This window comes from Mirounga angustirostris, unplaced genomic scaffold, assembly GCF_029215605.1.
Source record: "Mirounga angustirostris isolate CCGP_5_RB_7025 unplaced genomic scaffold, mMirAng1.0.hap1 SCAF_15, whole genome shotgun sequence".
Lineage (NCBI taxonomy): Eukaryota > Metazoa > Chordata > Mammalia > Carnivora > Phocidae > Mirounga > Mirounga angustirostris.
Genome location: NW_026991723.1, coordinates 27,500,605 through 27,525,991, shown reverse-complemented (window position 1 = coordinate 27,525,991; position 25,387 = coordinate 27,500,605). Strand labels below are relative to the sequence as shown.

The window sequence follows — 25,387 nt, the reverse complement described above, 5'->3', positions numbered from 1 at the left end:
GTGCAATAGATTAAAAAAACCTGATACATTGAGTTTCATCAAAATAAAGAACTGCTGATCTTTAAAGACAGTATGAAGAGAATAATAAGACAAGTCACAGATTGGAAGGAAATATTTGCAAATCATACATCTGATAAAGGAATTATACCCACAATATAAAAAGAACACTGAAAACATAATAAGGGAACAAAAACCTGAGTCTTAAAAAATGAATAAAAGGTTTGAGCACACGCTTCTCCAAAGACACAGGAATTGTAAGTAAACACACAAAAAGATTGCTAACACCACTGGTCGCTAGGGGAATGCAAATTAAAATCACAGTGAGATATCACAATATACCTATTAAAATGTCTAAAATTTATAAAGTTAGGTGGCAACTGGAACACTAATATGCTGCACCTGGAAATGCAAAATGCTACAACTATTTTAGAAAATAGTTTGGCAGTTTCCTAAACTGTTAAACATACACCTAACAAAATATCCAGCCATTCCACTCCTAGGTACTTGCCATGTGAAAAGGAAGCACAATATACAAATGTTCATTCCAGTTTTGTTTGTATAATAGTAAAAACTAACAAAAAAAAAAAAACTAGAAACAATCCAAATGCCCACCAGTAGCAAATGGGTACACCAATTGCAGGGTATTTGTGTAATGGAATAATATTCAGCATTAAAAAGAAAGGAGCTATTGATACACATAATGAGAAAATCAATCTCAGAATATAATGCTGAGTAAAGGAAGCCAGACACAAAAGAGGACATAATTTATAATTCCATTCAGATGAAATTCTAGAAAAGGCAAATGTATCTACAGTGACAGAAGCACCTCAGTGGTTGCCTACACCTGGGGGTTGAAGGAGAGAGGTGAAGTAAATTACAAAGGGCCATAAGAAAACTTTTGGGAGTGATGGATATGTTCACTTTGTGGATTTTGGTGATGGTTTCACAGTTGTATAAACCTTATCAATTCATATACTTTAAATACATGAAGTTTATTACAACTCAATAAAGCTGTTAAAAATTCATTTATTTAAAAAGTAATCCAACTATTATCATGTTAAAATGAACATCCTTAAATTTATTTTTTTAAAGATTGATTTATTTATTTTAGAGCGAGAGAGAGTGGGGGAGGGGCAGAGGAAGACGAGAGAGAATCTCAAGCAGACTCCCTGCTGAGTATAGAGCCCATTGCCGGGTTTCATGCAGGGCTCGATCCCAGGACCCCGGGATCATGACCTGAGCTGAAGGCAGATGCTTAACTGATGGAGCCACCCGGGTGCCCCGTCAGAGACTGATTTTATTCTGACCTCCAGTCTGGGGCTTATTCTTGTTTCTCTGTATTTAACAGCATTTGGTACAGTTCCCCTACCAGTTGTTTCTGTGGCTGGAACAAATTTTCATCCTGAAATATTTTATCCATCCTCAAATCACCACTTTCTAAGTGAACAATGACCATTTGAAAAGCTTCTTTGTACTCAGCATCTACTATGTGCCAGGCGGCTGACATGCACTGGCCCAAACACTCACGATAATCATATGACATATATTATCTTCGAATTTCCCAGATGCATTAACTTGCCTAAAACTAACATTGCTAGTAAAGAGTAGGAATACGTTCAAGACCTAGACTTGTCCACCCAAGCAAAAGTTGCCAGATAGATTTCGTGTGGTGGCCGAAACATCCTCGCTCTGGTGTCAGTGCAAATGTCATACCTGATCAAGGAAAGACACAAACAAGGAAGGGTGGAGCTGCCTGGATTTGTCCCCTTCAGGGTGCTGTCCCCTTCAGGCTTCAGGATGGTCTTTAAAAAACAGTTAGCCAAGTTCTCAATGTGTTTTACCAAACACTTTTCCCCCTTGATTTTTAAACCCATGTGTTATTTCAGGAATAATGGAAACCATATGTCTCTGACATATTTACACTTAAATCATCAAGATGTTGTTTTGTCAGAACTTTTTGATGTCTTCTGAGATTTTATTTTTTAATGGGACCCTCCTAGGAGCAGTAAGTCCCCATCACAAATAAACAAATTAAAACAAGAAAATGTCTGAATTGGGACCCAGTTTTAGGCTGGCCGTGTGGGATGGATTTGAGACTTGGCAAACTGCACCATTCTTTCCTTGCCACAGGAGGGGCTGAGAATAGAATTGGTGTCTGATGGTCATTTTGGAACTGCTTAATTCTGGTTCTAGCTCAGATGAAACCATGAACATTTGATTTCAGTGAGAAACTCTTTATTGATCTGGTGACATTGTGAATCTGTTCCTGGAATCTTGGAAAGCCAAATGCAAAGGTAGAAAGCAAATCAAGGTACCAGCTTATGATATTTGATGACACTTAAAATTTAGTGTAAAAAACCCCTCAGAAAATGACCCCTTTGGGGAAGATGCAGTCATAATTGTTCAGACAATCTGCCGCCTGTTTTCCCTAGCAGGGATCCTCACACTCCAACAAGCTAGAGCCTTCTTTCTTGGTGATACTGGGCTGAGCTCACCCATAACACATATAAACCTGTCCTCCTAGATTCATTCTGAAGACAAAGATAGTTTCTTGATCATGCCTTGGTGTTTCCAAAAGTCCTTTTCACAGTGTCAAGTACCTGGGAGAGAAGCCAAGCGAATCCAAGTATAAAGGTGTTGTTTTCAGAACTTCTAACTCAGCATCACCAGGATGGTGCTGGTGATGAATGGACAGAAACAGGTGCTGGTTTCAGGTCCCAGCACTGCTACTTACCAGAGCTGCGTGGCCTTGGGCAAGTTCTTTCACCTCTCCATAGCTCAGTTTCTTTGTCAGTAGAAGGAGTGTAAGGATGCCACTCCAATGGGTTGATGTGCAAATTAGTGATACTATCACACAAGAGGTTTGTATAAATAGAAGTGATTCTGACAACTCAAAGAATTGGGAGAAAAATCTTTAAATTTAAGTCATAGGAACAACATTTTCTGCTTCAAGCTATTGCTAATATACTTCATAACACATTTTATAAAAATACACAATTATGAAATTTGAGTAATGACATCATTGACCAGACTTATGCCTTCCCCATTTGGTTGTCTTATATGTGCTACTTGGTTGCCAGTCTACTAACAAGTACCTGTTTATTATGTAAGGCACCCCTTTCTTATCCAAAGTGTATGAGGATATCCATATGTGTGTATTTTGAAAATGCATGAGTTCTTAAGAATTTCAGAGCTGGAATGTGGTCCAGTTTTGTAGATGAGGGGGAAACCGAAGTCAGCAATGTTCAGGGACTTTTCCAAGGTCACACTTGTACTTATTAGCATTTTAGGATGAGTTCCCCGGCCAGTATTTCTGCCAGTATTCCAGTATTCCAGTTTCCAGTCTGCAGTACCTTTTTTGTTTTTCTTCTCTTCCTCTTTCTTATAACCACATGACAGAACTTAAAATGTAATCCAGAATCAATTTGCTCTATTTAAAAAAAAAAAAATACCCTTGTCAACTTGACAGTTGTACCTGGCCCTCCCAGCCTAGGATCGTAGCCAGAGCATGACGAGCATCGCCCCCAGGGAGTACTTAAACTTGTGGTGCTGGTGGAATGTTCCGGAACACCACAGTCAGCTGACACATGGGGAGGCCTGCTTGTGATTACCAGACAACTCGGGGGAATGGATGGGTTTGGGAAACATTTTTGTAGGGTTTTGCTAACAGAAAAAAAGAAAGGGAATCTGGTATATGTTAATCGACAGATTATTCCAGAAGAGTGTCCAAAAATATAAAATCTAAATTGGCAAATTCAAGAATGTCTGAAACATGCAACTTTGCTGAGACACTCATGTGCATTGAGCAAAGTGATGACATTTGCTTTCATGCCAAACTCCAGAGAGTTCCACGTCACAGTTTCCACTTGTCATCCATCCCCACCCTGTCCTCATCAGCTTCTCTAATGTGGGTTTCCTAAATTGAGTTGAGGGCGTGGCGAGGGTTCCAGGTTATCTTGACTCCCATTTTCCTGGGTTAAATTCACTCACAGTTGTGCCATCCTCCCCTTCAACAGGCAGTACCTCCATGTGACAGGAGGACTCAAAGGGAAATCAGAAAAGGCTGAGCTTGCCTTTTGGGATGAGTTCCCTGGAGCCAGGCTGCACAGATGCTTCCAAGGGAGGAAAAGGACCTCACCATGGTCACAAAGGGGAGAAGTGGCCTGTCTTTGAGCGATGGGGAGAAACATGAAAGCAGCACCCCCAACGTAATACTGCTGCTTGGGGAGGGCTCCTGTGAAATCATGAGAGCTGGAAGGCCCCCATCCTGCACCACCCAGGGCACGCTTTGGCCATGCCACAGTTTTCCCGACAGCTTAGCCCAGCGTGTAGCCCAGCTGTTCCCAGCTGTGAGGGCCCAGCAGAGGGTGGGAAAATGTGGGAGGACCCTGAGGGCGTCAGCCATCTCCCCCCAGTGTCAGCTAGCCATTTCAGCTGAGGAAATAAATGTCTTTAATAAACCTGTCCCTTTGTTTCTCTGTGTCTGGGCCAGTAGGTGTAGACGCTGAGATTTCAGGACCTGTGGCTCCTTAACATTTGTTTTGCAACTTGACGGTGGGAGGTACATCAGTGCCCCACCCGTAGCCCACAGTTGCTCCCAGTCAGTGGCCTGGGTTCCTGGTGTTGGAGCCTGTGGAGGGTCTGCCCTGGATCTGTGAACACACTCTATGTGTCAGAGGGTGAACCGGCCCAGGAACAGCCCACACTCAGGGGCTTGTGGACAAATAATCCATTTGGGACACTTCCCCGCTGAGTTCTTCAAAAGGTAGCAGCAGGCTTGAGCCCCACTGGGCCTCACGGGTGAACAGCTCACTAGCCCACTCTGTGCGGGCAACTGCCCTCTCTTCCCTACCCACTGCACCAGTGCTCTGGGGCTTGTTGCCAAAGTAAATGAGTTGTTCTTGGATCCTTGTTTTAGGGCCTGCTTCTATGGGGACCTAACAGAAAATATTCAATAAGTATTCATTATTAAAATCATTCAATATGCACTCACTGCACAATTACACACCGAACATGGTTCCAGATGCTAGGAGTACAGAGAGGAAAGGAGGGAGGCCAGACTAGGTCCTGAGTTACTGTGTGTTTTTAAAAGAGATAAAAAGCGGATACACAAACAACATGTATCAAAAGGCAGAGAGGAAAATGTTCCATTGAAGAAGAATAGAAAAAAACCACTCTGGAAAATCAGGGAAAAAACACAAATGTGGCAGGGGGCTTAGAAGGGAAGCTAAGAAGCCTTGGGAGTGAGGCAGCTCAGAGCGCGCCTGAAGGCTCTGGAGGTTTGTGTGCGGGTAGGTGTCCGTCCCCTCCGAGGAGAGCTGACCACGTGCAGGTACCCCTCTGGACCCCCTGCTGGCAGATCCTGCTGAGGTTGCGACCCCCAGCCTGGCCAGTCAGCTGTAGGATTGGGGGGCTGTCCGGAAACTCTGTTCAGAAACAAACAGGCTTCCCCGGACAAGTTAGCCTCCCGTGAGAAGGGTCATGAATGTAAGTTATATTAGGGGACCGACAGTTCTCAGGAGGGGAGACAGTCCGGGAAGCGTGTCTTTTAGGTTCTGTATTCTGCTGCTTCGACATCCAGGGCCTAGCTGACCCTGAAGGGGACAGCCCCTCCCAAGTTAACCAGTTCTAGAGATAGAGAACAATTTGCCCCTAAGCACACTTTTCAAATACAAACCCACTCTGGGCCACTATCCACCTGTCCTGTCCCCCCCCAGGCCCTGGTACCAGACAGCGAGGGACAGCCTGTCTGCCCCAGAGCCTGCTGAAATTATTCAAACCAGCCAAGCCTAGTTTACCCTTTCCTTCTCAATCAAATCTTTATTGTGGTTTGACTCTTGTCCACAGTTCTCCCTCCTTCCCTCCTCCCTCTACCCCCTGACCACGCCTGGTACCTTCCCCATGTGGCCCCTTGTGGCATGGCCTGTCCCTTCCCCTTGGGATCAAGGGGAAGTAGTAACAAACTATTCTTTTGGTTCACCATACCTCTGTTTTTCTATTCATGCACTGTCTTCTAAAACAGAGACTCAGAGTGAAGGCCATCAGAAGCAGCCAGGAGGCAAGGAGAGAGAGGAAGAAGGTACTGAGGGGATAATGTGGTGTGAGCAACAGAAACAGAGACAGAACGGCTGGACACTGTTCCAAGTTTCCCCGATGCCAGGCTGCAGGATGGCTACGTCTGTTTGCTGCCTTCCTTCAGTCCCCACGTGTCCCAGCACCTACACCTCCTTATGAGTGTGCAACCTGAGTGTGTCTCTTTGCTCTTGCAGCAGGAGGAGCATAACCACTAAGAGTCTGAGCCGAAAAAACACGTGGAGAAGCCAAGGGACAGTCACTGAGTCCCATAATTTTCATATTGGGAGAGACATTGACAATCATCTAGCCCGGGGACACAAAAAGTACTTCTTGTTGGGAAAAGATTGACAAATTGGTTTACATTAAATTAAGAACATCTGTTTATCAAAAGAGCCCATGAAGATAGGTAAAAGGCAAGCCACAGGGAGGGAGAATATACATATACTACCAAAAAAAATTTGTATCCAGAATATATAACTCAATCCTACAAATCCATAGGGAAAGACAGACTACCCAATTTTTAAAACGTGCTAAAGAATTGAATAGGTACATCACAAAAGAGAATGTCAAAATGATAAATAAGCATATGAAAAACTTCTGAATATACGACAATACCTACAGTTTTACAAGGATATAGAGGAGCCGGAACTCTTACTATGCTAGTGGGAATGGAAATGGATACAACCACTCGGGAAAACTAGTTTGTGAGCTCTACTAAAGCTGAATGTTTGCATACATTGAAACCCAGCAAATCAACTCCCAAGTGTGGTCAGCCAGTTGATATGAAGTCAAATAAAAAAGTTAATCAATTAGGGGCACCTGGATGTCTCAGTCGGTTAAGCTCTGTCTTCGGCTCAGGTTATGGTCCTGGGGTCCTGGGATTGAGCCCCGCACAGGGCTCCTTGCTCAGCGGGGAACCTGCTTCTCCCTTTCTCCCTTTCTCCCTCTCCCTTTGCCCTTCCCCTCTTCGTGCGTGCATGCTCTCTCTCTTTCTCAAATAAAATCTTTTTTAAAAAAAGTTAATCAACTAAAATTTTGCAGAAACCTTCAAAATCTTCTAAACAAGTATGTACATATCCTCACCCAAACACATGTACTAGGATGTACATAACAACGCTCTTTGTAATAGCCACAAATTGAAAACAATCCAAACATTCATCAACAATCGAATGGATGAATTGCAGGATGTTCCTGAGGAATTCTACACAACAGGAACAATAGAACTATACACACGTTGTGAAGAGATTTCGCAAACATTATGCTGAGCCAAAGAAGCCAACACCAGAGAGTTCATAGATATGATTCTATTTATATAAAGTACAAAATAGGCATGCGAAGACAGAGCTGATCTGGGGTGAGTCAGGACAGTGGTTAATTTGAGGAGGTAGGACAATGCCTGGGACAGGGGACAAAAAGCTTCTGTGGAAGGCTAGTAATATTTTATGTCCTGGTCTGGATGCAAGTTACATTTGGCTGTATGTTCATGCCTTGTACACTTTCCTGTACATATCTTATACTTCACTAGAGATGTTCTCTGGAAATAATCCCCTAGCCTGCCTTCCTACCAATTTACTATGGAGGCCCGTTTACATTTCTCTCAGCATTTGGTCATTCACTCTGTTCCATTTTAACTCCTCTCAATAAACAGAAAGGCAACTGGAGAATTCTTTCATAAAAGAATAAGGAGACGATGTGAAGTGGATTCTTCTAAAGATCATGTCACCAAATGCCCAATTTGCTGGATTTTCTAAATTTGCCCATAATCTTATAATGTATTCTTAAACATAATAAATAATAAATATGAATATACACTTCTGGATGCATTCATGAGTGAATCTGTCCTCCCCTTTCCCCTGTGAGGTGATCCTTCTTTTTCTTTGCAGTTTTTTGCTTATCTTTTTAAATATCATCTTATTCCCTATTTGGACTCCCTGCATCCCTAAGGCCTTTTTAAAAATTTGTTGTTTTTTACCAGTAGCCAAATTTTAACATTTTTAATTGCTATGCAAGGTCAGATCCTTCCTCAGATTTGTATTTATGATGAATGGGGTATTAACTTTACATGGGATTTTAAATATATACTTTTCTGAGGAGGAAATACATTGGTAAGAAGCAGAAATCCCATTATGTTCCTTAACAGTTCATTAAATTGCTTCTCTGAAGAGAATTAAAAATCAGGCAAATGTAATTTGGCAGATTTCTCCAAGAGTTATTAAAACTATATCATCTCATATGAATTCCTATACATTATAAGAATATACATAATTGAAATTTATAAATAAATAAACATTAATGTACTACTGGAGAAATTAGTCCGCTTTCTTAAATTGTTAGAATTGGGCGCCTGGGTGGCTCAGTCGGTTGAGCGACTGCCTTCGGCTCGGGTCATGATCCCGGAGTCCCGGGATCGAGTCCCGCATCGGGCTCCCTGCTCGGTGGGGAGTCTGCTTCTCCCTCTGACCCTCCCCCCTCTCATGTGCTCTCTCTCTCTCATTCTCTCTGTCAAATAATAAATAAAATCTTTAAAAAAAAATAAAATAAAATTGTTAGAATTTTGGCAAATAATTAGATGGCTTTCAAAGGATTTCAGAAGAACTCACAATAAACGGAAATATTCACAAATGAATAGCTGAAATTCAAAAGGATTCAAAAAGGGTTATGGAAAAGATAAATATAAATACTGAGGGTGTGGAAGGAAGGATGGAACACAGAAACATTATAACCACTGCCATCCCCCCTTCTAGCTCATAGCAATCACATGCCAATGGATCTTTGCTACATTTTACTTTCTCTAACTCATGCATGACCTTAGAGATGAGTCTGTTTGTGGAGAGAGAGGGACAAAGAGAGAGAAGAGGGGGAGAGAGAAAATATAATGAAAGGCCATTTAGTATTTTTTTTCCAGCTTTATGGAGATATAATTGACACATTAATACTGTCTAAGTTTAAGCGTACAACCCGTTGATTTGATACATTTATAGATTGCCAATCAATTACCACCATGCCATTCCTTAACATCTCCATCCCATCACATAATTACCGTTTCTTTCTTTTTCTTTGCGTGTGTGCATGTGTGTGGTGAGAACACCGAAATTTACTAAGAGAGAAGGGACATTTTTTGAACACATGGTCTATGTAAGACACTACGCCTTTGTACAAAGATAGTTAAGAAAGTGGTCGAGGTAATACTAACACTCCTACAGTGCTGATGCCCTAAGCAGGGTCCTCAACACAACACATGGTATCTCACTTAAATCCTCACAACAGCTTTATGAAGTTGGGACTAGTATCATTCTTGTCCTTTTTATGGATACAGTAACTGAGGTACTCAGAGTTTAGGTAACTGGTCCCAGGTCACAAAACTAGTAATTGGCAAAGACGGGGGGGTTGAACCTTTGTACTTTGGGCTGCAGAACCTATGTGCATTAGCACAGCGCTCTGGGTAGACAGTGATCAACCTCAGGACATGTGAGCACTTAGGAGTAGCTCCATCCAAGGGTCAGATGAGAAATAAAAGGAGACCAAAAAAATCTATTCAGCTGCTTGGTGAGAAAATTATATAAAAGGAAGGCATCTTCCTGATTCGTGTTGGCATCTTGTCTTTCCAGGGTAAGCATACCATTTATCTTCTTTTATTGGTGCCCTCATTACCATGTTAAATTAAGAGCTGACATAGGATCCCCTCTTCTGCCACGTTGCCGCTTTGCCCCGAGCCCTGCCCTCATTCAGTCAGGTTAAACCGTCCTCCTCAATTACCAAGTGGGAGCTCAGTCTTGCACAAGGAGAGCTCGGATGATAAATTAAAACAAGGGACCTTTGTTTGGTGCGTGCAGTTGGGCATCACAGTCACCTTAATTATGCAATGATGTCACCCAGGGCCGAGGGAAATTCTAAGGGCTTAATCACTGGGAGGCCTGGCAGGCCCATGAGTAATGAGTAATGGGTGCAATGTGTCTCCTCTCCCGGGCAGACCCAGCTGCAAACAGGAGGCACATTCGGGGAGTCGGTGGGGCCCTCTTTCCACTAGAGAAGGAGTAGAGCACAGTGGGCCACAGCAGGGCCTTTGGGATCAGCTAGGTTTGTGCTTGGATCCTGGCTCGGGCACGACCTTGCTGTGTGCCCTCCGTCTGTTCCAGACCATGATTGTGAGGAACACAAGAGCCGGTGTCTTTCGGCGCCCACTGCAGATCCCAGACAAGCACTCGGCGTTCGTGCTCTAAGGGGAGGGAAGCCCCCTTTGCCATTAAGAATATCTGCACGCCCCCCAGGGCAAGCAGAACCGGGACCTTCTGTTATATCCCAGGCATGTCACCAAAGACCTGGGTCTGTGATCCTACTCTGATCTTGAACAAGTTACTCCACCTTTCCGAGCCTCAGTTTTTCCCTTTATAAAATGGACCTAAGCTCTGTGAGCCTTGGCTGAGATCATGGACGGCAGTGAGCTCACACAGTGCCTTCATTATTTCTAGATTGGGATGGGAAACAAAGGTTTGGGGAGCACAGCCCATGAGGTTCCTGGTTTCTTCCCAACCACATGGAAGCTTTATTGTAACAAGCTTCCAGATAAAGGCCTTCAGACTGTCTGTGAGCTAGTGTTCTGTCCCAGAGAAGCGTTTTCCTGCTTATGTTTCCTCTCGCCAGCTTATTGGCTGCTGGGCTGCATAATCGCTGCGGCTTCTTACCTTCTCTTCTCTCACCCCCTTGCTCTCCTCTGCGTCTGGCTGGCCCACACAGAAGAGGAGCAGGAGAAAGGACGCTGCCGATGAGCCTTAGCTCCGATCCTTCCTCAGCTACTTCTCCCCCTGCTCCCCAGACACCACCCTTTCCTCCGTGCTCCCGGCACCACACATGCATCCCGGGCTGCAGCCTCCTCTGTGTCCCCCCGCTCCCCACCAAGCTTCCAGTCCTTCCCAAGAGCAGGGAGAGCACTACTCTGTTTGGGGGACTAGTGAGAACTCCCATAGCGTTCCCTTGAGATGCAGACAAGCCCCCGGCTTTCAGAGCTCCCAAGGGTTGGGACATGGGGCACACATGCATGTGCACACACGTACAGAGAAACACACTCAAACACACACTCTCACACAGACACGCATGTATACGTGCACACTCACACAAATGCACTCACACTCACAAACACACCCACTCATATACGTGTGCATACACTCACACACAAACATACCCACATTCATACACACACACACACACACACACCCTCCACCTCCTCTGCGGAACAGAGGAGACAGGATTTCACATGTATGGCGTACCACTGATAGATGAGAGCCCCCAGCCTCTCATGGAAGTTTCTGGAGATGACTGCAGATGGGTTTTGAACAGTGAGGGAAAGGGCTTGGCATAAGCGCAGCTGTGAGCCATGTCATGGTGATGACCTGGCAGCTTCACTGGATCCAGAGCCAGCCCCAGTGGTGCGTGCTTCTGGGAACTGTCTCTGCCACGAAGACAAGGCCACCCATGCAAACTGTTGCCTGCCTGCTTATCCACATCTATTTATAGTGTCAGTCCTGTGCAACAAATGTTTTCAACCATACATCTGCAAGCATTTCTGGCATGTAAGCTCATTCCTTTTTAGGCTCAATATGCACCACCAGAAGCTTCCTGCTTGGGCATCTCTAAGGGCACCAAGGAGAATCACACCCACCTGCAATAAAAATTGCACTCAACAGTGGCAGGAGCCCTGCTGGTGGAAAAGCCAAGGCCAGGTATGGTACACAAAGAACGGGCACAGCGTCTGTCGCCTTCCAGGCCAGCATGAGACCCCCTCCGCTGTGCGGGCTGGCGGAGAGTCATTTCCCCCTGGTGCTGGAGTGGATGGGATGAGACAGAACTTGCCCAGGGTTGTGCCAGCTCTTCTTACTCAAGAGCCACACGCTTTATCATGTCAAATGATGAAAATATTTTGCTTTCTGCCTAGCTTGGGGCTTCCCATTCTGGCAGGGATTACATGGATGCCGAAGCAAGCCGTCTGCTAGGAATGTGAGCAAACTGGCTGAGAATGGGGCCTTCAAGATCCAGCAAGCTGCCACATTTTGAATTCCAGGAGTCACTTCTCACATTCCCTTTTTCTGGGGACTATGCAGGGCTGCCATCCTCCCCACTCGTAACTTTGATCCTGAAGGTAGATTTTATCGGAGTTCTGTCTCTGACATGAATTTGCCTAATCTTCTTAGAAAATAGCCCTCAATTGTTTGTGAACTCATTTCTTCAGGTAAAAAGAGCAGGAGAAAACATAATATTTCACCTCTCACCTCACCTTCCCAATTAAATACGTCTCACATCCGAGCCACACTCACCCAGCTCTGCCCCGTTCGGCCGCTGGGCCTTTGCGCATGCTGTCCCCCCGCCTCAAGTGGCCACCCTCCCTTTTCCACTTCCCTTTAAAGTGCAAGACAACAACCACATTTCTAATGGAGCTTCCCTCCACCATCCCAGAAAACATAAATTATCCTCTTTCTATTGGTTTCCTGTGGCTGCTGTAACAAATTACCACAGACCGGATAGCTTAAACAAGAGAAATGTATTCTCTCACTGCTCTGGAAGCCGGAAGTCTGAAGTCAAGGTGTGGCCCGGGCGGTGCTCCCCACAGAGACTCGAAGGGAGAATCCGCTTCGTGCTTCTTCCAGAGGCTGGTGGCTGTGGTGTTCATCGTACCCGCCTCTGCATCCCTCTTCACATGACCTGCTCTGTGTGTCTCAAATCTCTCTCGGCCTTTTTCTTATAAGGACATTTATCGTTGCGCTTCGGGCCCACCTGGGGTATCATGAGGCCATCTCGACATCCTTAATCACGTCTGCACAGACCTTTTATTCCAAATAAGGTAATATCCGTTGGTTTCAGGGACTTGGACACAGACAGATATTTTTGGTGGCCACTATACGACCCACTATCCCTGTCCAACCAAAAACACACTAAACCCCACGGCATTCTGCCCCCCCCCCAAAAAATAATCATCACTGTGTTATATCGCTTAGCACACTGAGCCATAAAGTGCTCTCCCTCCACTGGATAGGCCTTTGAACTACACAAACTCTACTGGCTTTACCTTTTGGATTACAGCATCTTCATGTGCTTGTCACAATGGACTGGTAATATAAATGAAGCCAAGAGTCTCTGCTGGCCCAACCAAACCCACCCACACGGTGGTGCCTCTGCTCTTTCACAGTGAGCAGGACTAGTGGTTTGGTTTGTGCCCCCTCCCCCACCCCCTGCCCCCTGAGAATGTTCTCGAAACTTATGCAAACATGCAAAATAATTTATGTGTATACATACTCACCCATACACACAAATAAGGCCTTTGTTCTCCCCTTTTTTTGAAGATTTTATTTGAGAGAGAGAAAAAGTGAGAAAGAGCATGAGCAGGGGGGAGGGGCAGAGGGAGAGGGAGAAGCAGGCTCCCCGCCGAGCAGGGAGCTGGATGCGGGGCTCGATCCCAGGACCCCAGGACCATGACCCGCCCGAAGGCAGACGCTTAACCTACTGAGCCACCCAGGTGCCCCTTGTTCTCCCTTTTTAAAGAAAGTATTTGCAAACCTGTTTTGCTACTTCAGAACATACGGTGAACTTGCCTCTCGGTGAGATACACCAGGACCTTTTTAGCAGCCAAAGACCACTGCCCTGCAGGGAAGCCCTGCAGTTTAATCCATCAGTCCCCTGTGGGTAGATTGAGATATTTAACTGTATTTTACCTCTAAACATGGAGTCATAGACATTTTTTTACGAATGTGGCTTGGGCTACTCCTGATGATGCTGATGAGGATTTTCCTTACATTTAGATCTTTAGTACATCTAAAGGGGGCAATTTCCTCCCCCAGCTCTATGACAATGTCCGGATACCTTTTTGTTTGTCACACCTGGGGGGAGGGGCATAGACCCTGCCAAACATCCTACAGTGCATGGGAAGTCCCCCCACAACAGAGAGTTAGCCAACCCCAAATGTCAAGAGTGCCCACGTGGAGAAACTGGCTAAAATGCATTTTATAAATAGGGTAAAACAGAGATCTTTGTTTTCATTTATGTGGATTGTTAATTTTGTCCATATCTGTTATTTATCCAACCTTCTTGTCCCACTGAAATAAAATGTTGTGTAATCCTGTGCTTCGTTCATAAAATATCTTTCTTTCTGACCTCTCTCTTCAGTGCTTCTGATCTTCCCACTGATCCGTTGTTTTATTCTTATGCCAATGCTGATTTTTTAACTTAAGTTCTTTTTCATTACAGTAAGCAAACACATACTAGATATAAGCTCCTTATTCTCATAGTTCTACTCTAGCAAACTAAATTTGTTTCACAAATGAAATACAAACACAATTACAAAACCAATAAGCTTCAAATGAACACAGCACACTGCCATAACCAAGGTGCTGGTCAGAAGCGAACAGGGACTCAGGGCTATGGGGCAAGCGGGTCCTCTCCAGGTGGGTATGCCGAGAATATTATTTGTCATGTGAAGACCTAAGGCTTCCTTGTTGTTCCCACTGATGTAAACTTTTGTTGTCACTGAGCCACATTGGTGTTTGGCACTCATCACGAGCACATCATCAGTGTTTTAAATCTACGTCTGTTCTTATTTGCACAGGATTATTAAATCAGGGCTCCTTACCACCAGTACAATCCTAAAGGCACATAATTGGAAATACAAGTATGACACAGATTTTGTGGCAGTTCTTAGCTGTGGGTGGCCATCGGATGACACAGAATAAGATTATGTTTACTTCTTTGTCATTATTATTTTAAATTATAAAATTGCATTTTGCATAAAATTACATTTTTGGTTTGCAGAGAGGATTGTCCAATCCCAACAAATAGCCACAGACACCAACTGGAAAAATTCTCTATGTGTCTTTCTCCTGCCGTTGAAGGTTTTCTTCCAGAAGCCACCTCCTCCCAGGAGGCTGAGAGCTCACTTATAGCGTGTCCCTGCCCTCATTTCAATGCCATGTGATTCTGATTCCAGAAATTTTAAAGTATGTTTTCACATCCGGCTAGGCAAATTCTCTCTGCCACCCTTCGGTATTTTCCTTTTTCAAATTTTTATGGGAAATTTTTACATGTTTGTACTTTCATTTTTTACTTACAGTCAAGAAGTATGATTCCTAATGTTCCACAGGAAGAGAGGAGGGAGGGGCTCCATGAGAACGCCTTTCATGTAACCACTGATTTCATGACAGCTGAGACTTCAAATGTTAAGACTTTCCTCCAGAACATGGTATGTTTCGCTCTTTGTTTCTACCTTAAGTCCTTAAATAAAGTTTGATAGTATTCTTTGTTCTGATTACATTTATTCCTGGGGGCAATTGTACTACTGGGTATTTACCCCAAAGGTACAAATGTAGTGATCCAAAGGGGCACGTGCACCTCGATGTTTATAGCAGCAATGTCCACAATAGCCAAACTATGGAAAGAGCCTAGACGTCCATCAACAAATGAATGGACAAAGAAGATGCATATATACATAGCGGAATATTATGCAGCCATCAAAGAAATGAAATCTTGCCATTTGCAACGACGTGGATGGAACTAGAGGGTATTATGCTAAGCAAAATAAGCCAATCAGAGAAAGACAATTATCATATGATCTCACTGATATGAGGAATTTGAGAAACAAGACAGAGGATCATAGGGGAAGGGAGGGAAAAATGAAACAAGATGAAACCAGAGAGGGAGACAAACCAAAAGAGACTCTTAATCTCAGGAAACAATCTGAGGGTTGCTGGAGTGGAAGGGGGTGGGAGGGATGGGGTGGCTGGGTGACAGACATGGGGGAGGGTATGTGCTATGGTAAGCACTGTGAATTGTGTAAGATTGATGAATCACAGACATGTACCCCTGAAACAAATAATACATTATGTTAATAGAAAAAAAATTTATTCCTGAAGGTTTTTAATAGTTTTTGTACCTATTTTAAATGGGATTTCCCCTAATCCCTTATTGCTATATCCAAGAAAGGGGTTATTGATTTTTATACATATATAAATATATAAATATTTATAATAATATAAAATAAATATGTAAATATATAAAACTTACATAATATATATTTTATGTATTATATTGTATATATTATTTATATATTTTATATATATACACACCTTCATATACTTTATCAAAAACTCTTATGAATTCTAAATATTTTTTTGATAATCTTTCAAGTTGTCTAGAAATATATTAATATTTTCTGAAAACAAATATTATTTTGAGGATTTTTAATTCTAACATATATTTTGCCAACTTCCTTTTCTAGCAGCTTCAGTGTCCAATAGTAGTGTCATTTTCTCTTCTTTTTGATTTAATAGAAACAGCTTTAGCATTTTACCACTCATGTATTGGCTCACAGTGTTCAGCATATTTACTCAGTTTACTTCTAAGCTGGGGTAGAATTTTTATCTATTGTCCAAATTGTGTAATGTACTTTAGAATCTACTGATATTTTTTCATCTTTCTCCTACAACTGAATTAAGAATTATGTTTTTAGATTTCCTGATGGTGAACCATTCCTTCAATTACAAGCCCTCCTGGGTTATGTTGTAATAAGCATTCTTTCAATATACTGCTGGATTTTACTTGCTATTTACTTATATAAAGTACTTATTCATTTGTTTATTGTTCTATAATCTTTGGTATTAAGATTATAATAGATTTGAAATGAATTAGGACATTTCTATAATTTTCTATATACAGAAAATTTCAATAACATAGGAACTATTTTTTGAATATAAAATGGGTGTTAGCTGTGAATATCAACAGAGCTGGGTAAATTTTTGGTATGTTTATTTTTCTACCATCATTGGGCTAATTATATATATATTTTTTAAATCACCAATTTCCAGTATGTTTTAAAAGTATTACTGTAGAGTCACATAAAGTACCCACCTGTAACTTTTCTCTTTTTAATGTCTGTTCTTATACTTCATATTCCACTCTTAATGTTGTATCTTTTGTTTCCTGTCTATTTTCCAGGGTTTGTCTATTTCATCTTTTCTATGGGTTTGTCTATTTCATCTTTTTAAAAAAATAGTTCTTTATGTTGTTTCTTTTAATTTAATTTCTTTCAAGTTTTATTTTTATCAGTCCTACTCTCATAATCCTTGTGCTTATTGTATTCTTCTTTATCTAGTTTATTTACTTAAATATAATAAAAATGATGTATTATAAATTTTTCTCCCAGCACAGCTTTGGCTGCATCCGCTAAGTTTTCATTTTAATTTTTCTGTATGATTTGTAATTCCGATTTTTATTTACTCTTTCATATGAGAAGTTATTTAGATAAATATTTCTAAAATTTCAACAAATCAAGCTTTTGGGTGACATCTTTTCATTATTGCTTTTCTAGGTTTGAGGATTTGGGGGTAAAAGATTATGGTCAAAGAATGTGATCTATAAAATCTCCCTTATTTGAAATTTGTTAGGGTTTTATTCTAACTGAAGACAAATTGATCTTTGTCCTTATTCTATGAATTATAAAAGAAGATGGTATGTTCTCTGTGTGCAGACATAATAGAGTTTTGTTGTTGTTCTACCAGATTATTATTGGTTTTTCCTGGTCTCTAGATTTTCCTAATTTTTTGTTCTTGAAGAAACTATTTAATATTTAAATCACAGTTTCCATTGACACCATCATCCTTTCTATTACACATCTAATACACATCCAGATTCATTATACACCAAAGTTTCTGGGACATGTTATCTTTTCTGCATGTAAATCTTTGCTCTGTTTTTATTTACATTTTACAGAGTACTTTCTTGAAATTTTCTGAATAGTAACATACCTAAAAGTATCACATTCGTTTCTCCTTATAAAGATTGTTATCCTGGCAGAACAGAGGACTTTTTTTAATCATATATTTTTCTATTAATAGTTTGTAGATGTGCTTCTATTTTCTTTTAACTTCTGGTATTGCAGATGAGAAGTCAGATACAAATCTGATTCTCTAGACTTTGAAGGCAGGCTTTTGTACTTGTCTAGAAGTTTATAGCTTTGACACTGAGGCTTGTATTTCAGAAATTTCACCAGGATATGTCTAGATCTAAGCTGTCCGAAGTGGGAAGCACTAACATTGACTAATTAAGTGAAAATGTTAGTTAAATAAAATTAAATAAAATTTAAAAGTCAGTTCCTTGGCCATACTATCCCCATTTCACACACTCCAGAGCTCTGTGTGGTTAGTGGCCACCATGTTGCCCAGCACAGAGCATTTCCATCCCTGCAGGAAGCTCTACTGGCCAGCTCTGGTCAGGTCTGTATTACTAGTATTATTAATACTATTATTAATCTTGCATGACATTTGCTGAACCCTTTCAACTTCAAAATTGAAGTTTTCTTTAGTTCAAAATGTTTCCTTTTACTTATTTAAAACTTCTCCATCTGTTCTTTTTTTTCCTATTGAAATTTCTTAACACTGCTTATAACATCTTAATTCTCCAAATCTCATAATTTCACTCACTATTCCCTCTCTCTTGCATGTTTCCTTAATGAGATCTTTAATTAAGTGATCAGCAGTGACTATTCCCTTTATCAGTTCTTCCATTAAATGTCTTATTTTGCAAAATGTGTATTTTAGCTAAAAATTTCTTTTTAGGGATCTCTGTGAATGTGTCTCCTTGAAAGTTTCCTTTTTTTTTCTTTTTTTAAGTTATGCTCTTCTTCATTTCTTCCACTCTGGAGCCATAGCCTTCTAGTTGATCAGTCAGGTTGGTCTTCCTTCCTCCCTCAGTTGATTTCCTTTCTGAATCCGCCATACGTTTGTGCTTTTCCTTGCTTCCTGTGGCTATGGCTCACTCAGCAGACCACACCAAGCTCCTGGAGGAAATGGGTGACCTTAGCTCTAGCATCTGCTGCAATGGCGTCTCAGCCATTGTGGAACCTGCAGCCATTTCTTCTGATCCCGTGGAGCCCCCAGTTGGCATCCAGACATCACACAACTGAAGACCTGTCCCAGATACCCTCCAGAGCCCCAGGCTTCCATTGCTTAATTGGCCCTCCTGAGTAGTTAGGAAGACTGGCAATGAGAACAAAGTTTCCAAATGCCATCATCTGGATTCTAGGCTCTTGAAGGCTCATATTTTACCTTCTCTGTCATTAAAGGAGAGCCCAAGAACAGTTCTGAGTAGAACTGTGTTAGAAGTTAACTCTGATGGTTGGCCCCCAAACCCAAAGTGATTTTTCCCCAAAATCCATTGGCTAGAGTGAGAAAGGTATATCTCACAAGAGAGTAAAAATTGGTATAAGCTTTCTGGAAAACAATCTGACAATAAGATTCAAAATTCATAAATTACAGATTCCCTTTAACCAAGCAATGATATATTTAACATATTCTGAGGGAATTATTAAAGATATTGTAAAGACTTAACTATAATAATGTAGTTTAATACTGTTTAAGATAGTAAAACATAAAAAGGTGATAGATATAGATAGGTAGGTAGGTGAATAGATGTAGATGAGGAAATAACCTAAATGCACAATAATAATTTGTAGCAATTTAGCTTCAAAAACTGTAATATATGCACCAGTATAAAACTATACAGTCAGTGAAAATGATATTGTTGAAAGATCATTTGTATGTGTACTGTGATTCTGGGGGTTTTTTTGTGTGTGTGTGTGAGTCCGTTTTATATAAAATTTATATCTAGAAATTTTTCTATGTGTTTATATCTCTATCTGCATAAAATGTGGGAGGATAGAATATACCAAAGTGTTTAAAAGTGGTAGAATGACAAGCAATGGTTGATCATTTCAAATTTCATTTTCTTAAACATTGAACATATTTTGCTTATGTGATTTTTAAAAATTACCAAAATTACTTGAAAGCTCTTATTTAAAACTCCAGTTGAACTTTTCAGAATCACGTTCAAGGTTTCCAGCAAACTGCATGGTTACGTGATCCCAGCTCCCAAAACCAAGCTACATGGTTACTTGATCCTAGCTCCTCACTCTTGTCTTTTCCAGATCCAGTTTCACCCAAGCTGAGCCTACCTCCCTCACATCTCCTTCCACCATCCCACTCCAGTTGATGATGATGGTGAGTTAATGTACCACACGATCATCATGGTCTAAGGAAATCACACTTACTGAGAGGGAGCAAGGCGTCATTCCTCATTCCCTCCCAGGTCTTCCTCCAGGTTTCTGTTTCACCAGCAAAAGGTAAAGGGAGCAGGAATGGGAGAGCCAGGGCATTTCACAGGCTGGAGCTGAGGGCTGGGGAGGAACATCCGAGGCTGTGCAGATGCCTTTAGTCCTGCCCCAGCATCGAGACAATGTGGTGAGGGCTGCAGGGCTGGGTCCACCTCTAGGGCAGAGGCAGTAAGCAGGATACCAGGTCAGACCAGTGCCAGCTATGAGACTCATTGGTGATGACTCATCTGCTAGTCTGGGCTCCTTCAATATCCTCATTAACCATGACATTAGTCTCTATGTCTAGGTTGGAAGGACAGAAGTTTAATACTACCTGCTCAACCCTGTTCTAGGCACCATGTGGCAAAGCAAGAGCAGATCATGTCTCCTCACCCCAGGCTGTTTGAGGAAAGTCCAGAGCTGAACAACAGGAGGGAGCAGAGAGGTCCGCAGCCCTGTTGGTAACTTTCCTCATGCTGCCATCTTGTTATACCCAAGTTTTACTTTCTGGATGAAATAAATGAGAAAACAAAGGACAAACTCTTGCTGAGCAGAAAACTAAAGCAAGGTGGCATTTACATGCTTGGCAAGTTAAGTTCTCTTTAACGCATGACAGTCTTGGAAGTTGCTTCTTGGCGCATGTCGTGCCGGGATACTACATAATGGAGCCTTCCCCGTGGAGACAGGGCCCCCCTCCTTCCAGGTTGTGTGGCCTTTCCAACATTGGATCTAGTGATGAACATATCTCATCTTAGGATTGGGCGTCCTGTGACTATTTCCACTCATTCTCTCCCTCCAGCATCCATCCATGAGACAGCGAGCCCCTCCAGGGCAAGAATCCTCTCTCTCCCTGTAGCCAGAGACCTAGAAGAGCTGAAGGGGTGGGTAAGAGGCCAAGGCACAGATGTGGGGAGGGGCTCGTGACCCGGGGCCTTTCGGTCAGGGGAGCTCACTAGAGGATGGCAGGAGGGGACACATTTGAATCTTTAGTAGAGAGTATGGTGATAAGGGGGGGTCAAAGTGGCAATCCCCCCACTGTAGAGAGAGGGCTCAGGGCTGATTCTCTTTAATGGAAGTGGCATTCTGGAGGCTCCCAAGGGTCCTTTGTCTTTTAAAATAAAATCATTTGCTGCCTTTAGTCCAATGTGCTCCTCAGATTGTAACGTGAACACGAAACACCTGAGGATCTTGTTAAAATGCAGATTCTCGGGGCACCTGGGTGGCTTAGTTGGTTAAGCGACTGCCTTCAGCTCAGGTCATGATCCTGGAGTCCCGGGATAGAGTCCCGCATCGGGCTCCCTGCTCAGCGGGGAGTCTGCTTCTCCCTCTGGCCCTCCCCCCTCTCATGTGCTCTCTCACTCTCTCTCATTCTCTCTCTCAAATAAATAAATAAAATCTTTAAAAAAAAAATGCAGATTTTCACAAGTCTAGGGTGGGGGTCTGAGAGCTGTTGCTGGCCCGAGGCTCACACTCTGCATAATGAGACATTCAAAAGCACCTATCACACAGAAGTCTGCTCTTGCTACAACAGAGCAGGCTTCATCAGATGTGAGCCGGATCTCCCACCTGCAGTGGATGCAGAAGGTCAGAAAGATGCTAGGTGTGCAGAGCTGAGAGGTTGGGCTTCTTTCCCAATAACTCCAGCAAATGCATTACCTCTTTCAAGTTCACCAGGTTGCCACAAAGATACTCTTTATATTCTCCACATCTAACAAGTTCATTCTGGGCATGGAAGGGGTTAAAGGGGCCAGAGACAGTGAGAGAAAGCAGCCTTTTCAGGGCATTTCTAACAAGCTGAGCCTGATCCAAACCTTGTTCAATGAGCACTTACTTTATACAAATAAGCTCACAGGCGCGCACTCATCTCTAATTAAACGAGAAAGAAAGCATTTGTTCTAATTGGACTGCATAGCTCAAGAATTAATTGTAAGATTGTTTAGAATTGCAATCTTGTGACCTGTTCGCCAGGAGGGGAAAAAAAAAAAAAAAGAAAACTTACTTCAGGAATCTTACTCTATGTAATGTTTTCTGGGCTGTTTCTCTTTTTAATTCCTGGACCTTCGTGCAGTTTGAACTGATGATTTACAAACAAAAGCAAAAACTTCTAAGGGCAGCTTACCGCACCGTGTTTCAAAAGCGTTGGCAAAGGTGAAGGTAACTCAATTCAGCGTATGTTCTAATGTGCCCCTGAGAAAGTGTCTTGATAATTAAGGGTTTGCACAATTTCTGTGCGGGGAATCATGAGTCACATTATTTATCAATGTCAAAAGAATCACTTTTGTATTCAGCAATCTGTCCTGCCTGGAAACAACAGATACTCTCCCCAAATGCTAGTCTACAGCCACATTCAGCCAAAGGTGCAAGAGCTTTCTGTGGGCTCATCTGGTGCCCTGGGGTGGCACTGATTACCATCGAGTTTGCAAAGGATTACCTGAGGGGGGCTTGGCACCACGTGCGTCTGAGCTGCCCTCCTCTGCTTGGGCTCTCTCTTCTGCATCTTGTTGGTGCAGCTTGCTGACAAATGCTGGTTGTTTGCCTGCAGCGGGTACAGCTCGTCTAGCTGCAGAGAGAACAAGCTGGTCCTTTGCCCTTCAAAAGTTTAAAAAAAAAAAAAAGGATGCAGCTCTGTCATCCTTGAATGCACACCCTGAACCCCTCCGGATCAGGGGCAGATGTCTTGAGAGAACCGGGCAGGCTGGGACCGAGGAGCTCTTTCGCACCTGGGGCCCCAGTCCATCGATGCAGCTCTGCTCAGCTAGCTGTGCTTTGCTTACTAATACTCTGCCAGGGGCAAAAGGGAACCCACTCCACTGCCAAGAACTAGCTTGAGCTTGTGGAGCTGACACTTGGAAAAGTCTTGCTTTGACTTGTATATGGAAAGAGAACATTTCAAGTTGAATGTCAGTGATAGAGAAAAGGGGGATGCTTGAGATGGTCTTCCCGTGAAATGCCACATTTCGTGTGAAGGACACTTGACGAGGGCACATTCATGAACGGGGCATACTTCTGCTGGGGGTTTTCCCCCTCCCAGCCTTTACCCCCTCCAGAGGTACAAGTTTTCACAGTTGTTCGCTCTCGAACACAAAACCTGGCTGTTCTTGAGTAAGTTTCAGAGATGGAAAATGTAGATGACCCTGCCAGAATTACATAGTGTGAAGCAACTCAAAGCAGACTGTAGTAATCGAGGATGGAAAAACGGATCTGAACTGACTGTAGGGAACTTTTCACTAGACTGTGAGGTCATTAAGGGCTGGCTTAGGGCTCTGAGTTCCCACCTCCTGACATGAGATCCCTTCCCAGGCTCAGCAGATCTTTGAGTAATGAATGGAAAGATAACGTAAGACCGGATGTAACTGAGAAGAAGCACTGATCACCACTGCCACCGCAGTTCCAAAGGGGACAGACCAGTGAGGGACCCAGTGAGGAGGGGCACAGAGTGATCCTGAATATCCTGTGGCTTCTAAATCTCCTCGTTCCTATGCCTGGCCTCTTCCCACTCTACTGAATTTCCTGAGACCACAGCCTGTATCAAGCTCTATTCACTGTGGAGAAAATTTGACTTCTAGACTCCTAATCGCATTGCCTATCCTGGGTAACAATCTTAGCATCAGGTGTTTAATAGATGCAAAACCAAAAAGAGACGGTAATTCATGGTTCATTTTGTTTGTTGCACATGAAAAATTTATGACCAAAAGTTTGTAATCATATATTTTACACACATACAATAATATGCCTACATAAGAGTATTTTAAATATTTTAAAATCCAATGGTTTAAATAAAATTTACTTAAAGTATGTTGTTGTATTAGTCAGAAGAGTTTAAGCTATGCAATGATTAAAAAAATGAGCTCCAAAATCTCAGTGGCTTTACACCCAAAAGTTTCTTTCTTTTTTTTTTTTTAAAGATTTTATTTTTATTTATTTGACAGAGAGAGACACAGCGAGAGAGGGAGCACAAGCAGGGGGAGTGGGAGAGGGAGAAGCAGGCTTCCCGCGGAGCAGGGAGCCCGATGCGGGGCTTGATCCCAGGACCCTGGGATCGTGACCTGAGCCGAAGGCAGACGCTTAACGACTGAGCCACCCAGGTGCCTCCAAAAGTTTCTTTCTTGCTCTGCTCTATGTCAAGTACATGGCAAGGAGGAAGTTTTAACTCTATGGGAACCAGGTTCTACCACTTAAAATATCTCCAGACTCTATAGGAAGGAAAGATCTGAGAAGGGCCATGTTCTGACTCTTTTACACTGTAGCCCAGAAATGGCACAAACCACTTCTGCCTACAGCCTTTTGTTCAGAACAAGTCACAAAAACTTAACAGAGAAGTCATCAACCTTAATAGTAAAGCCCAAATTATTTGCTAAGAGGCCTGTTTGAGCTTCTAGGCCACAAAGGTACCTCTCTCGGTTGGGTGATATCCAAGTGCCCAGCATTTCACCGTAGAGTCAAGACTGGGGGCCACAGCCTACAGGAGAGGGGCAAAGAATATGATGCTGAGGACAGAGTAGTTGCTTGGCCCAACTTCCCATTCACAGGGCCCCCCACTTTGTCTTAACATGTTGCCATTTCTCTCAAGGGATATCACACGATTCTGAAAATACTCCAAGTGGATTGAATATTTAACACATAAGTTTTTTTAAGACCCATTTAGTGTTTCTTTCTATTTTCAAATACTGGAAACCTTAAAAGCTGGAAATTCAAAACCTCAAACATCCCTGAGCCCCTAAGAGGCCTTAGCAGGGATAGATAATCCAGTGAGTTCGTTGACAAAATTAGTTGAAAATACATATGGGTGTTAGCCCCCTGGAGACTAGCCGCTCTAACCCAAGATCACCCCATGGTCATCAGCAGACTCCACCCCACCAGGGTGACAACCACATGGAGAAAGGTCCAGTGGTGGCAACCTCCCAACTCGGCTTTCCAACCCCGCCCGTTTGTACCTGGCACCCAGCATCACTGACGGAGGGCGCTCTGGCCACCAAAATCTCTTAAGTGTAATTGAGAGAAGTTGGTTAGTTTGCAGGTTGAGAGGATACAGGATTAAACCAGTGTGGAGACTCTAGTGTTTTTCAGTGCTGGAAAGGGGGTCCCTGGGGATGGGGGGTAGGGGATCCTGGCCTGAAGCCCACTAAGCCCTGTCACCTGAACAAATAGCTCCCTGTCACAGCGATGTCGCTAGAGAGAACAGCTGAGGTT

General features: G+C 42.8%; 1 long non-coding RNA gene across 2 annotated transcripts; it reads right to left on the bottom strand.

The window, feature by feature from the left end:
- Positions 1-12,636: 12,636 nt before the first annotated feature.
- On the bottom strand, positions 12,637-24,963 carry LOC123849334 (uncharacterized). Of its 2 annotated transcripts, XR_006792037.1 has the most exons (5): positions 24,590-24,963; positions 22,629-22,786; positions 13,621-13,740; positions 13,364-13,394; positions 12,637-12,890 (listed from the first exon to the last, which is right to left on the bottom strand). It is a non-coding gene; the product is annotated as an uncharacterized LOC123849334 (long non-coding RNA). The 2 variants fall into 2 exon arrangements; XR_006792036.1 differs by lacking the exon at positions 24,590-24,963 and having other exon boundaries at positions 22,629-22,898.
- Positions 24,964-25,387: the final 424 nt, after the last annotated feature.